The sequence below is a fragment of the Orbicella franksi genome, chromosome 13 (genome assembly GCF_964199315.1).
Source record: "Orbicella franksi chromosome 13, jaOrbFran1.1, whole genome shotgun sequence".
In the NCBI taxonomy this organism is placed as follows: Eukaryota; Metazoa; Cnidaria; class Anthozoa; order Scleractinia; family Merulinidae; genus Orbicella; species Orbicella franksi.
In genome coordinates, this window is record NC_138157.1 from 10,939,860 (window position 1) to 10,952,447 (window position 12,588).

A 12,588-nucleotide genomic window follows, 5' to 3' on the forward strand; every position below is an offset into this window, starting at 1 on the left:
TAAGGTCAAACTGAGCCAGCTCGATCATTTCGTTCAGCGTTACATTGGATGTGGGCAGCTTGGACTATACATGACTACAAATCAATATTGCAACGGCGTGTTTTATTACTTTTTGTGGCAGGTGCTTATTACAAAACGCATCAACCTGAACAACAGTTATCTCGACAGGTATTACATTTCATGAAGACGTTTTTTAGAATTTACGAAAGGAGTTACAATTCACGACAGTAATTTCGGCACGGAGCAGCTATCAATTCTGCCACAACACATCGAATGAAAGGCGTCGCGATACTGCCTAATTGCCCTTTTTGCCGGCTGGGAATGATATCTGAATCTAAAATCAAAGGCTCCCTGAGCCAGCTCATGGATGAATAGTTGACTTCTGCCTCTATGGCAAAACGAGTCTTTGTGCGAAACTATTCGTATGAAAATGCATGTCACCTGTACATTTATATTCTCTTGACAATCAAGTCATTTTCATGTGAAATGTTTTGCATGAGCATTCGTTCTAAAAAAGAGGCAAACAGCAACTCCGAAGTTAAAGTAAAGTCTGCATATGAGCCAAGTGTCCCATCGGGTCGGCACTTATCCCGGTTTCTGTAGCATGAAGCGACTGGAGTATTTCTACTACCCCTGAATGGGATGCTAATCCATTGCAGGGTTACCCCGCAATATTAAATTTGCCAGTACTTATTTATACACCAGAGTGGAAAGAGGCACTGTGAGAGTTGTGTCTTGCTCAAGAACACAATAAAATGTTCCCAGCCAGGGCTCGAGGCCAGACTGCTCGAAATAAAAAAGAAATACAAAAATCAAATAACACATTGTTTACACAGACAGCTTATAAATTCTAAAATGGATAATAATTAATTTTCATTAACTTGTACATGATGTAGTGTCAAAGAATAACAACAGTCTGTTTCAAAATGAAATCATTAAATGAGAGTTCACCATATTTACCAGTCAGTCCAAAATTGACAATATAATTATGTATATGAGTCAGCAGTGCATTTTGGGTCAAGGTAAATTGGTTATGGTCCTTGTTCAGTTAACATTATGAAACAGCTGTATAACAATGATCACTATATTACGCAAAAATTGCAATACGTGAGTTTGAAATTTATTTTAGACAATCAACTTGAGAATGCCAGGACTGCCAAGAGTATTTTGCCCAATTTCAGTTAAGTGAGACATGGATATTGGCAAAATCTTGTTTACTTTAAGTTAAGTCAAACATAAACAGTTTGATTGTAGCTTGCGGGTAAACAGGAAATCTATAGAAAAAATAAGTATTTCCTTCAATATTTTAAGAATGATTTCAGACAGTTTTGTTTCAATCATGAACCTGAAGTGAAGGGAATGTTTTTATTTACAATTGATAAGGTTTTTTCTATAGAACTATGTCCATGGAGAGGAGGAAGGGAAGTAACAAAGTTTTATACAAAGAGGCTCTGGCCCAGGGTCAAAGACCTTTCCATTTTACAGTGTTTTTAACAAGCAAGGCTTTCCTTTCATATACATGTAGCTTCTCGCCTGAAACCCCTTTCACAAACCTAATGTGGCCCACTAGATCTTATTTCTGGGATAAATAATCAATTAATGTTTGAAATCCCTGTCCTGTTAAGTCTTATAATACCTCCAACCTGAAAAAAAGTGCACCTTTAGTCAACTGTAGGAAGAAGTCCCCCAGCTTGGTGCAATACAATAATAAGGGTTGTACATATTGTAGTGCATGCAAGTGAAATAACAATAATTTTTTTTCTTGGAAACAAAAATCACGGTATTTTATTCCTATATATCTTGGTAATTTTTTGTGTTAGTCTCACTAGTAATAGATTTTGCAACTATTACAGAACATACTTATATTCAAGTTTTGGTGTCAATTTGTTTAAATCTGTCATTTCTAGGAGCAAGAAAAAAACAAAACAAAAAAACTCTACATTACCAGCCACCATGCGTCCGGCTTTTTGACACAATTGGACAGCATATCTTTCTCGCAAAAAAATAGATCTACACAGTCTCTTAATCGTACATGTAGGGTTGCCTTGCATATCATCCGTGAAGAAATTTTCACTCTGGTCGAACTGCATGGAATACAAAAGAAATGTAGTGTGAACGACAACAAAACTAAAAGATAAGGCAATTCGAAATTTTTTTCCCTAAGTATTTAAAAACAAGCTTACAAATCTCGAGCTTGCGATACTAACACGGGCAAAATTTCATTGTGTGCGTACAAAATAGAACAGTAAAGAAACAATGAAACCAAAGCCTAACAAGAACCTTAGCTTACCTTAGACTACACAACGAGAGAAAGCGAGTGGAAACCATCAAATTCTCTTTCCAAGAAAAAAAGCTAATCAGGATCTCATTTTCTGGCTCTGTCTTCCCGGGTGTCTTGTATCAATTCTTTGACCTCGCCGATCGTGCTGTTGCGAACGATACATGACCACAGTCATAAATACCTCTAAAGCGAATCAGTAGATAAATGGTAAAGAAGGAAAAGGGAAAAAAGAGGAATGCTAGCGGAATAGCCTTGAACAGGCCTACTCGGCGAGCCGAGTTGAGGGCGGATATTTACGCATTTACAAAAAAAACAACTAAACGCGCAATTCATCGGCCTGTTTGTTTTAGTAGAATATGGAAAAACACTCTATAAAGTAGGGGAAAGGAGCGTTTGGAGAAGCTGCCTTGTCAGATATCAGCGATTAAATTCGTCGGTAATTCCGCGGCAATCAACTATTGTGGGCATCGACGAAACATTCGCTTGCGATTTACGCATGCGTTTAAATGTGGGAATGCGAAGCGTCTAGTCTATCACTTAAGAGACGAAAACAATTAACAAAAGCGAAGATTTCTCTGCGAGAAATTGCAAGACGCAAACAAAAGAAGCGAAATACGACTCCGCGGATGAGAGCAGCTGCCGCGAAAATTGTTACTGCTCAACTCAAAGGTTGACACATTTTAATTGCCTTATCACAGTTTGCGGCCGTTACTCGCAGCTACTTGCAGGTTGTAAAATGAAGTGTTGCACGAGGCAATGCTTCTTGCAAATTGTAACACGACCCTTACTACGTTTCACTTGCAAGTAAAATTGTCTTGTGTAACACGGCTTTCTGTAGTGGAGTTTCAGGAATATTCATGTACTGACGTTGGGAAGGAAACTCAACCCGAGAATCCTGAAAAAAGTTTAAATTAAGGTTACCATGTACCTTTAGAGGTGTGTCGCGTCCAAACGATCAGTAGCGCGGCCGATTCAAACTGTAGATACCTAAACTACTATGATATTAAAGCTTATAGAGCTGGCTTTCAAGCTGTAGCAAGAATCAAATGAATTGCTGAATTTTTCACGACCTCTAAATGTGAGCGTCCGTGTTTTGTTGTCCAAAGCAAAACACTGTGCTGTTATCAAAGTCTACCGCTGGCAAGCGTAACTGCTGCGTGCTCACACTCAGCTGGACCCAGTCTTCCTAACATGTCTGTTTGCTCGGTCATCAACTGAGATTGGAGAAGTGCAACTTTTGCGGCAAGTCTCTTTATTTCCAGCTGAAAAAGACAAACGAACAAGAGCTTTCCACAAAAGTTCAAATAACTGTGTCCACTGTTGTATAAGTGCATCTCTACAGTGTGAAAATGTTTTCTTTCTCAAGATAGGACATTATAATTGTAATTTAAATGATATATATTGTAGCTCATTTTTCGAGTGCCTTTTGCTTGCAAACTCGGCTGAGCCTGCCAATCACAGTTTCAGTTGGTTCTATGTAAAAGTAAATTTTGGTTGTCGGCTGTATAGTCTGATGGTTTTTACATTCAACTTCAGCAATTCTACTGAAGGAAACACAAATTAATCAGTATTCCAAAACTATAGCATGTGCATAGAGCGGTCTTCAATTGAGTGTCGTAAAACCAAGACCAAAGCAAAGTAATCTTTTGATTACTTTCGACAATCAATTCGGAAAACCGCTGTAAGTTTCCTGTTGATAAGTTATGTGAGCATAAAAAGACAACCTTCCCTTCGATCTTCTCCTTCTGAATCCATCCATCTTCCTACAGATGAAATTTTATATCTTCACCGTTCCCGGGCTCAGTTTCCAATCCCTGAGAGTTCCCGGTAACCCCATTCACTTTACCCGGTTACAGGCAGCCCACACAAAATTGATTTGTTGCTTTTAAGAAATGGGGCTGTGGTCACTATACCAGCGGCGACAGGGATGAATAAGACAACGGGTTGCAATTTACTTACTATTTTATCAGGCTAAACAGACCTTAACTTCGTTATTTTCTCCACCGAGTGTAGTTGTATCGAGTTGTTCAGTTTCACGTCCCTCTGTCGAGTTCACTGACAGGATATTGCTTTGAGGAGCGGTGCGACGTTGGTCATTCCTCGCGGCTGTAGCTAAAAAAACCTAGGACGAACCAACGATATCTTAGAACAAAACGAAAAAGAAACAAAAACATGGCCGGGAACAAGATGAGATGAAGTGGCGAGTGCGTGAGGCTGTTTTTAAACATATAAAATAAGTTAAGTAAATCTTGTTCTGAAAGGGGCTTTTCTGAGGCTGAAATGTTCTTAAAACGTGACGTTTCGGGCAGTTTTACTGCTCTTCTTCAGGCACCGTAGTTCAGTCCAGATCAATATATATATATATATATATATATATATATATATATATATATATATATTAAAAACATTTTAGCCTCAGAAAAGTCTCGTTTAGAACAAGATTTACTTCGTCTATTTTAGATGTGAATATGAGAGGTCCCGAATGTTCTAAAACAGAGGGTACGAATTGGTGCGTTACGAGAATGACAGTATGTCGGAAACATGCGTTTCTCCTATCGCAGCACATAGAAGAGCACAACAACTCCAGTCAAAACTATCGAAATATTTTATGTACTTAAGTAAATCGTGGTTAAGCAATATCCCTTTTCACGATCAACTTTTCTTATTGGCGCTTCCTCCTATAAAGGCTTTTATTATTTATTTATTTTATTTTCATAACGCAGCATGTATGCGAGGGAATTTTGGTAATTTTGCAGTTTCTGTCCCAAATTACCTTGAATCCAAAATAAGAAAAGTTAACAGTGTGGGGGTATCCATTCTATCCTACCTTGTGTAAAAACAACAATACGAGCGTGATTGAAGCAGTCACGTGCACGTAGGCAAATTCTATGGCATACGTAACGGATGGTGACGAGCCATCTCTCAACACAGCGCTGGAAAAAAACAGAAGTCGGATCATTGTGGGAGGTTGACGTAATGGTTCATATGCTTGATTTAAGAACGAGAGGTCTGGCCACTGGGTTTGGCTCCCAAAGCATTTGGACTGGGAGCAAGCCAATGTGGTTTCGTTGGAACTTGCCTAGTTCCTAGCTTTGAAGTTTCAACGCGGTCAATCGTTTTGGGGTCACGTGGTCTGATTGCCTCGGCAACGTCGCCGAAAATCAATTAACCGTAAAGGACTGGGAGAAAGCCGTACAGTAACTAGGCAACGTTGTAACGTCAAGGTGGTTGACAACACCCTCATACAGTGTCTTGATTGCATCGCTTAAGTGGATAAATGTTTGGGGATCTTTTTTTATTTATGTCATGTCGTACCAAGTGTCCTAGTCTGTTGAATAAATAAGGTACATTAAATCACCCAGGGGTCTGATATGAGAATTTAGTTCCTTGTCTCACCTGAGAACGGTGATAAAACATATAATAAACATGGCATTGTAGGTGGCATAGCTGATAAATCTGCTTTCGTTGTAAACTTGGGGTACTTTTCTCACTTTAAAACTAAGCAACATTCCCCAAGCAAGGACCAGAAAGTCGGCTGGGAAGACAACAAAATAGTAAAAAATTAGCATCAAAATTAGTCTTTGAAAGACCTAATCCACACAAGTAGAAACAGACCTTGCGTCTCCATGAGTTCTCGTAGCTAAGTGGATAGAGCGCCAGCCCGGTGTTTGGGAGGTCATGGGTTCGATTCCTGTCGGGGACTCAGATTTTTTCTTGCCCTACACTCGTGTCATGTTGATCAATTCAACTTTCGCATTTTTATTACCGAGCTTAAAATTCACCATCTTTATTCACTTAACAAGTAGAAACTTATTTCTGTTGAGTCTATTAATTGAATTTAAGTTTTCATCAAATCAAAAATCTGAGATAACACTCGTCACTCTCTTATAGATAGCTCGCCCTGGTCACACCACACCAGCAAAAGGGGGATGGGGGGCGGGGGTGGGGTTGGAGTGCTAGTTTATAGGTGGGTAGGGCACTTTCAGAATATAGAGAAGAAACGTTTTTACCTGCTAAAATAATGTTTCCAAACCATCCTGTTGAGCATCTTTCATATTTCAACTTATCGCTGGTAACACCAGACTCGGTTGAAGGAGGTTGTATTACCATCCACACAGTCAAGTAACTCAAATAAAGCAATACCATGGCTGACAGCCTCTTCAATAATACGTTGTCTGTTATGGCCAGCTTTCGAGCCGAGCGAACCCGGAAAATCAACACCACTCTGGAGCGTGTGAGAAAAAAACAGTAACAATTTAATGGGTTACGAATCCTGATAACTTCGAAATTTGGTGGTGGGCGGGCGCTTTGGTTTAGTAGCGCAGCTTCTAACGAAGCCTCGAGGGGCTTCACAGCTCGCGAAAAATCTCTCGTAGCTTTATGGCTTGTGTCGGCGGCCCAGCCAGGAAAACAAAGCTTTTGCAGAAGAAACCGTGCCAGCTATAGACTAATTTATTCTGAAGGCTGCCAAAGTCGAAAAAGGATCTCATTTTTCTTTCTCAAGATATTTACAAAAAACCCGGGTTCAACGTAACTGAAAATACTGGTAAAAAGTTTTCGCATTTGAATGGTTACCCACAAGCATTTCATCCATATGCCTAAAAGATAGAGCCACTTTGTGCATCCTAATAAACAGTACCACGTGAAAGTACTGCTCTATAGCTTTCATTTGAATGGTCATATAGTCTAGTACTAGACTCCTAAATATATAACTTTCGGTTAAATCAGTGATGACAGGCGACTTCTAAAACGTGTGTGAAATGCAGAATGATCACCTCCACGTCTTCAGCGCCAAGGAACCGTATATCAGACAGAAGCCTACATGTTTTAGCCAAGGCTCTAACACACAGCGTACTTCAGAAGCTGCGGGGAACGACACAAGAAGCTGAAACAGAGGAAAGATTATTAGAAGTAAGTGTAGACTTTCAGTTGGTGGGAAGCCCATGTGTCAGCCTCGACATCTCGCTCAGGGGTGTAAATTACGGGTTTTGGTATCACGTGGGATGAGCAAAATAGAACGCACACGTTTTCACGCATTAAGATCTTAATTTTAGGACTGCATTTTGAGAAATAACTAAAGGCCATCATAATGTGTTGATGCTTTAGATGCCTCCAATTTGGAACCTGTAACGTTTCTTCAAAAAAGCACTCGAAGACAATGTCATCATAGCGGAGCCCCATACTCATATAGGAAAGTAAAGGAAATCCATGAGTTGATTTTCTCATGGTTATTATGGCTAGCGGTATTGCTCGTGGGCGCGTACGCATGGCGGTTAAACTCTAAATAATAGGCTAGGAGAGACCTGCAGCCTCGGTTTACTGTGTACTTCTTTGATATTGGACATCCATGTTATCATCAATTGACGCCTGTCAAAATAAGGTATCCGCTGACCAGTATCAAGTGACCACATCGCGGGCTCAAGTTTACAGCTCATCGAAGTCACGTGATTTTTTAAGTTGACCGCTGACCAAGTGTTGGTTTTCGATTGGATCGCGGGCTCATGCCAGGTTAACTTGTTGGAAACAGGGCAGGATTGTTCAGGGTTAGCACTAACCCAGGATTAAAAGTTAACCGAATTATAACTTTTTCTTCTATACAAATGTTTTTTCCTGCTTCGTTTTGTGTATGTGGCGATTATTAAAACTCAAAACAGAAGGTCAAACAATATACAGAAGACCTCTAAAAAAACTCTATCTGTTCCTGGGTTAGGTTAATCGAATTCTGAGCAACCCGGCCCAGGAGCTACGCTTTTAGGCTGGCCTAAATCTATATATTAGAATTTAACTCTTATTTGCGTTTGTGTTTTGTATTGGTACTTTTGCGGTCAAAACTAACTTGAGCCACGCCCAAATTGATCTCCCTTATGCAGTTTTCCGAATGGCTTTCACCTTGGAAATCCTCTCCCCTTGCCCTCTCTCCACCCCCCCCCCTTCTTGAGATCGAACCACGCACGCAGCTGTTGCTGACTTGAAGATGACTGCTGACCATATGATGGAACTTATGGAACATGCAGCTGATCTTAGCGTACCTTCACATGCATCATGATGGCTCCACAGATAATGATTTCTAGAAAGCGAGGACTGGACGCTTTGAAAATCTAGAACAGAGAAAAAGATACATGTATTTGTGAAGGTTGTGGACTCATGAGGCTAAAAGCTTAAACATGATACAAATAGCTCTTAACTCTGAAATTAAAAAAGGCAAAGAGACAAATTCATCGGGTCGTTTGGCTGGGACAACATACAAGCTAAGTTAAAGGGGCTATTTCTGCGGGGAAGATTAAGAAGACCTAAGAATGACATAAGATTTTGATCATGTAATCATAATGCTGTAACCCTGTAACATTAGAGAGTCTGGTTCATTAAACAAATTTAAACGCCTTCTTTACCATAATGTTTAAACACGGCATTCATGGAAACCAGGATCTTTCTTAAGTGGCATATTAATGTAAGTTAATATAATGTTAGGATTTGGATTTTTAGTTATTATTATGTAATTTTTTCTACCTGCTGTTTTTACCGTGTATAAATAATGATTAAAGATTTAAGATTTAAGATTTAAAGATTCAAGGCTATGTGAACATGGCATGAACAAATACAAAAGGGTTGTTTTAAAATAGACCAATTTCTATATATTAAAGTTCAGCCTGAAAAAATAGACCTCAGTACGAGGCTCCGGGGAAAAACTACAGAGTTTGTGGGGCTCCAATTCGAGCCTCGTGCTGAGGTCTATTGCGTTATTCTGAATTTTAATATATCGAAATTGGTCTATTTTACTGTCTTATTTGAAAAGATCAAAGGATACAACTTGTTCACTAGTTCGTGGATATACAGAAACTTTCACGACTATCCAATCTTCCTCTGGTGTAGTATTGGACTGTATTAACAAGAAGCCACCGTTTTCTATTTCTTAATTTCAAGGAGACGATATATAGAGATTGAGCTATTTAGTGAGGCCACTTGAGCTCTATGCGTCTAGTTTTACCTTATTCTGCCGATATTTATAGACCAAGGCTGCAAAAACCAGTGACGTCAGGATGATCAAGCAGTTAACCACTAACAACGCGTATCTCAGGGATGTATCAATACTGTACACGCACGCGCGGTCATCCACACACTCCTTGCATCCTTCACTACACGCGAGACACTCGAAGTCACTCTCGTACGAGCTGATCTCCCCTCTCAACATCTTGTCGTACTCCTCCTCCAGGACTTTTCCGTAGAAATATTTGTGAGATGCAGAAGGGTCTGGGAAGTAGTAACCTCGTTTGCAGGTGCAGTGATAACTGCCGCGTTGGAATCCCTGATAGGGAACTGGTACACACTGTATAAAGAGATTTGTTATAAGATTTCATCAGCAGAATAGACCAATTTCGATTTATTAAAATTCAGATTAAAACAATAGACCTCAGTACAAGGCTCTGGGGAATAACTACAGAGTTTGTGGGGTTTATTCTCCAGAACCCCGTGCTGAAGTTTATTGTTTTAGGCTGAATTTTAATATATCGAAATTGGTTTAATAGAATCATTGAATATACTGAAGATTACCTTCCGTTAAGAGTTTGAGTATGATTTTTAAGTACGAGGTACGTAAAAGATGTCATTTAAAAATGAACGATTCTTTAAAGCGGGCGAGTGACATTTTTGTTTCGTAGATACAGAAATGTTTCAAACGACTTTGAAAGTCGGCTTCTCGACTGATATAGTGTGACTTTTTCCACCGTTTGGAATTTCATCACCTTCAAGTTGTTTTTCGAAACACTACATCACTCTTTTTTACACATCATTTTCATCCATTTAATTCATATTTCTATCATTTCTAATCTGTGTATCTCAGCATCTAATGATCAGAAATGAGAATTGATATTCTGAACTTTGGGATGACTCGCCTCTGTGCTCTGTTTACATCTGTGCGTTCCGATGAATGTGGTCAAGCGGGTTTGCTCGTTACCAGTCTCTGTTTGTTCTTCTAGACCGCTGGGGTCCTGGGCATCACATTGATTGATATCTACGTACCTCAAAGAAATATCCATACTCACCGTACCCCTGAGGCAAAAGAAAAACAAAACAAATTATAGCTAATGGCTTAAGAAACACACTGCAGCTGTTCGGTTACACGTCGCGGCTCTGATTAAACAGAAGACATGGACTGTTTGGTCGATTCTTTACTTCAATTTTTCTTGTTTTTCTTGCATTATGTTAACACAAAAATCGCAGAAACACATTAGGCAGAGACATGTGCCTACCCACTGATTCTAAACTTTGGGATCTAAATGAGACGGAAATTGTATTGGGTAGAAGTTTGTTTGGGCGGGAGAAGCTATTAAGACTGTTGATCTTAACTAATTATTAAACCTTTAAACAATGGGCCCAGTTGAATATGTTTTGAACAATTGTTAAAGAAGTGTTTGGTCTGTGAAATGTGATATTGGTAATTGCTTCCCACAGAAAATGCTTTCTTTGAAAAAGACGTAGGTGTTAAATAATCCGCAAAACTAACTTACCGTACAATATCATTCTGATATCTCTACAATGATAACATCCCTTATCTTTCAGTTCTAGCGTACCATTGTGCTTAAAATTTTAAATATTACTCACACGACAGTTGAATTTACGTAAATGGAAAAATTGATCTGTGAAATTATAAAACTGAAGGGTAGAGCAGTTGAATTTGATTTTTTTAACGAGGTAGCAAGGTAAAAATTTTACGTCGTCTTTTTTTCAGCTAAGACGACTTTTCCGGCTACACATGCAGCTGGAAAACGATATATTAAGCACTGCACTGAGCCGAAAAGTCTAAACAGGAGTTCCGTTTAATATATAGTCTTTTGTGATGACACGCTTTCGGTCGATAAATTGACATGCAAATGTCGAAAGAGCTAAGGGAGACTGAGCCGGGTACAGTATTTATTTCGGATGCTTCAAGGTTAATACCAAATAAAAACGACCTGAATTATCATAGTAACATGATTGAGGCTGTTAGCAGGACTCCTTACTCTTCGAAGGCCCCATCCATGTTTTTGACGTTATCTGACAGCACGTCAAAGCCAAACAACATCGTTTCTAATTTTCTGCACCACATCGGTCGCTCAATCACTTGAAAAAAGGAATAGAATACCGTGAATTTTAGTATTTTTAAAATTAAGCATCTTTTTGCACCAGATCATTGTTTACTTAGAATGAACACCTTTTCTTTGGAACTTTTTTTTTTATTATCCTTATCGAGTGAGAGAGGTTTTCTGAAAGAGATTGATCTTCTCTGACCTTTTCTGCATAAAGCTTTCTGATCTAGCTGAAAAATCCCATCGCTTCATAATAAAAAGGAAATCGCCTACCAGCTTTTTCACTAAGCCCCCTAATTTCAACGTATCTAAGATAACATTAAATAACTGATTTGAATATTGTGGTATCGCGCGCGCGACAGGCTATCATTTCAACAGTTAATCTAAAACTTACAAAAACTCGTTGGTTTCATTAAAAATGGGAGCTAGATAGGTGACCATCCAGTCTTTACCACCAAAACAATCGAAATATGGCTGGATCCACAGACCGTCCTCGTATCGTACCGACAAATGCTCATGGACAGATCGATTCCCAAGCCCAACTGAAAAGAAATGCGTCTCTTTCAGTCCATGTGAGAGCTTCATATTTCTGGTTTTGTCTCTGATACCATTCCACCAAATCGCGTTCGGGCTCGTAGAGTAATCGTAGTCCTCTATTTGCGCGAGGTCCACCACATGGACACTTCCATTCAACTTGCTGTCTCTGAACGCGTAAGGACAAAAACGTTCGTAATTTCTGTATAACTTGGGCTCGAAACAGACGACGGACCCGAACACGGACGGTGAAAAGCCAGTATTTGCTCGAGCGATTTCAAACAGTACAGTGTCATTCTCAACGATGGAATCACCAACAGACGTTTTCACCGGCCACAGAGAAGTCAGCAGACTGGCGATTTGGACAGCCATAAGAGCCTCGTTTTTCCATCGCTCACCGTCAAACGTCACATTAAGGACAGCAACATCATTACACCCAGACGAGTTCTGCAACTTCTTGTAAATTTCGGCAATGTATTGTAGTTCTTTCCCCAGCAGGTCTACTGATTCACTTTTCTCGATTGCACCGCGCGCATTCTCATTTCTTTGAGACACTTTCTCTTCTGATTCCGTTGTTGCAATTACAAATGCTTTGCTATTCCAAGCATTGTTGAAAAAAGCCGAAATCACGAAAAATACCTTGCACAAAAACATGAATTTGTTCGCGCGCGATAAGTTTCTTACTAAATGTTTTGAAAGTAACAGGGATGT

At 39.5% G+C, this 12,588-nt stretch overlaps 1 pseudogene across 1 annotated transcript; it reads right to left on the bottom strand.

The window, feature by feature from the left end:
• Positions 1 to 3,364: 3,364 nt before the first annotated feature.
• On the bottom strand, positions 3,365 to 12,534 carry LOC145466624 (putative G-protein coupled receptor CG31760; annotated as a pseudogene). Its single transcript, XR_014041961.1, has 10 exons — positions 11,738 to 12,534; positions 10,171 to 10,327; positions 9,267 to 9,605; positions 8,311 to 8,379; positions 7,057 to 7,166; positions 6,292 to 6,506; positions 5,678 to 5,816; positions 5,109 to 5,214; positions 4,263 to 4,403; positions 3,365 to 3,543 (listed from the first exon to the last, which is right to left on the bottom strand). The product of XR_014041961.1 is annotated as a putative G-protein coupled receptor CG31760 (transcript).
• Between the last annotated feature and the right edge of the window lie 54 nt (positions 12,535 to 12,588).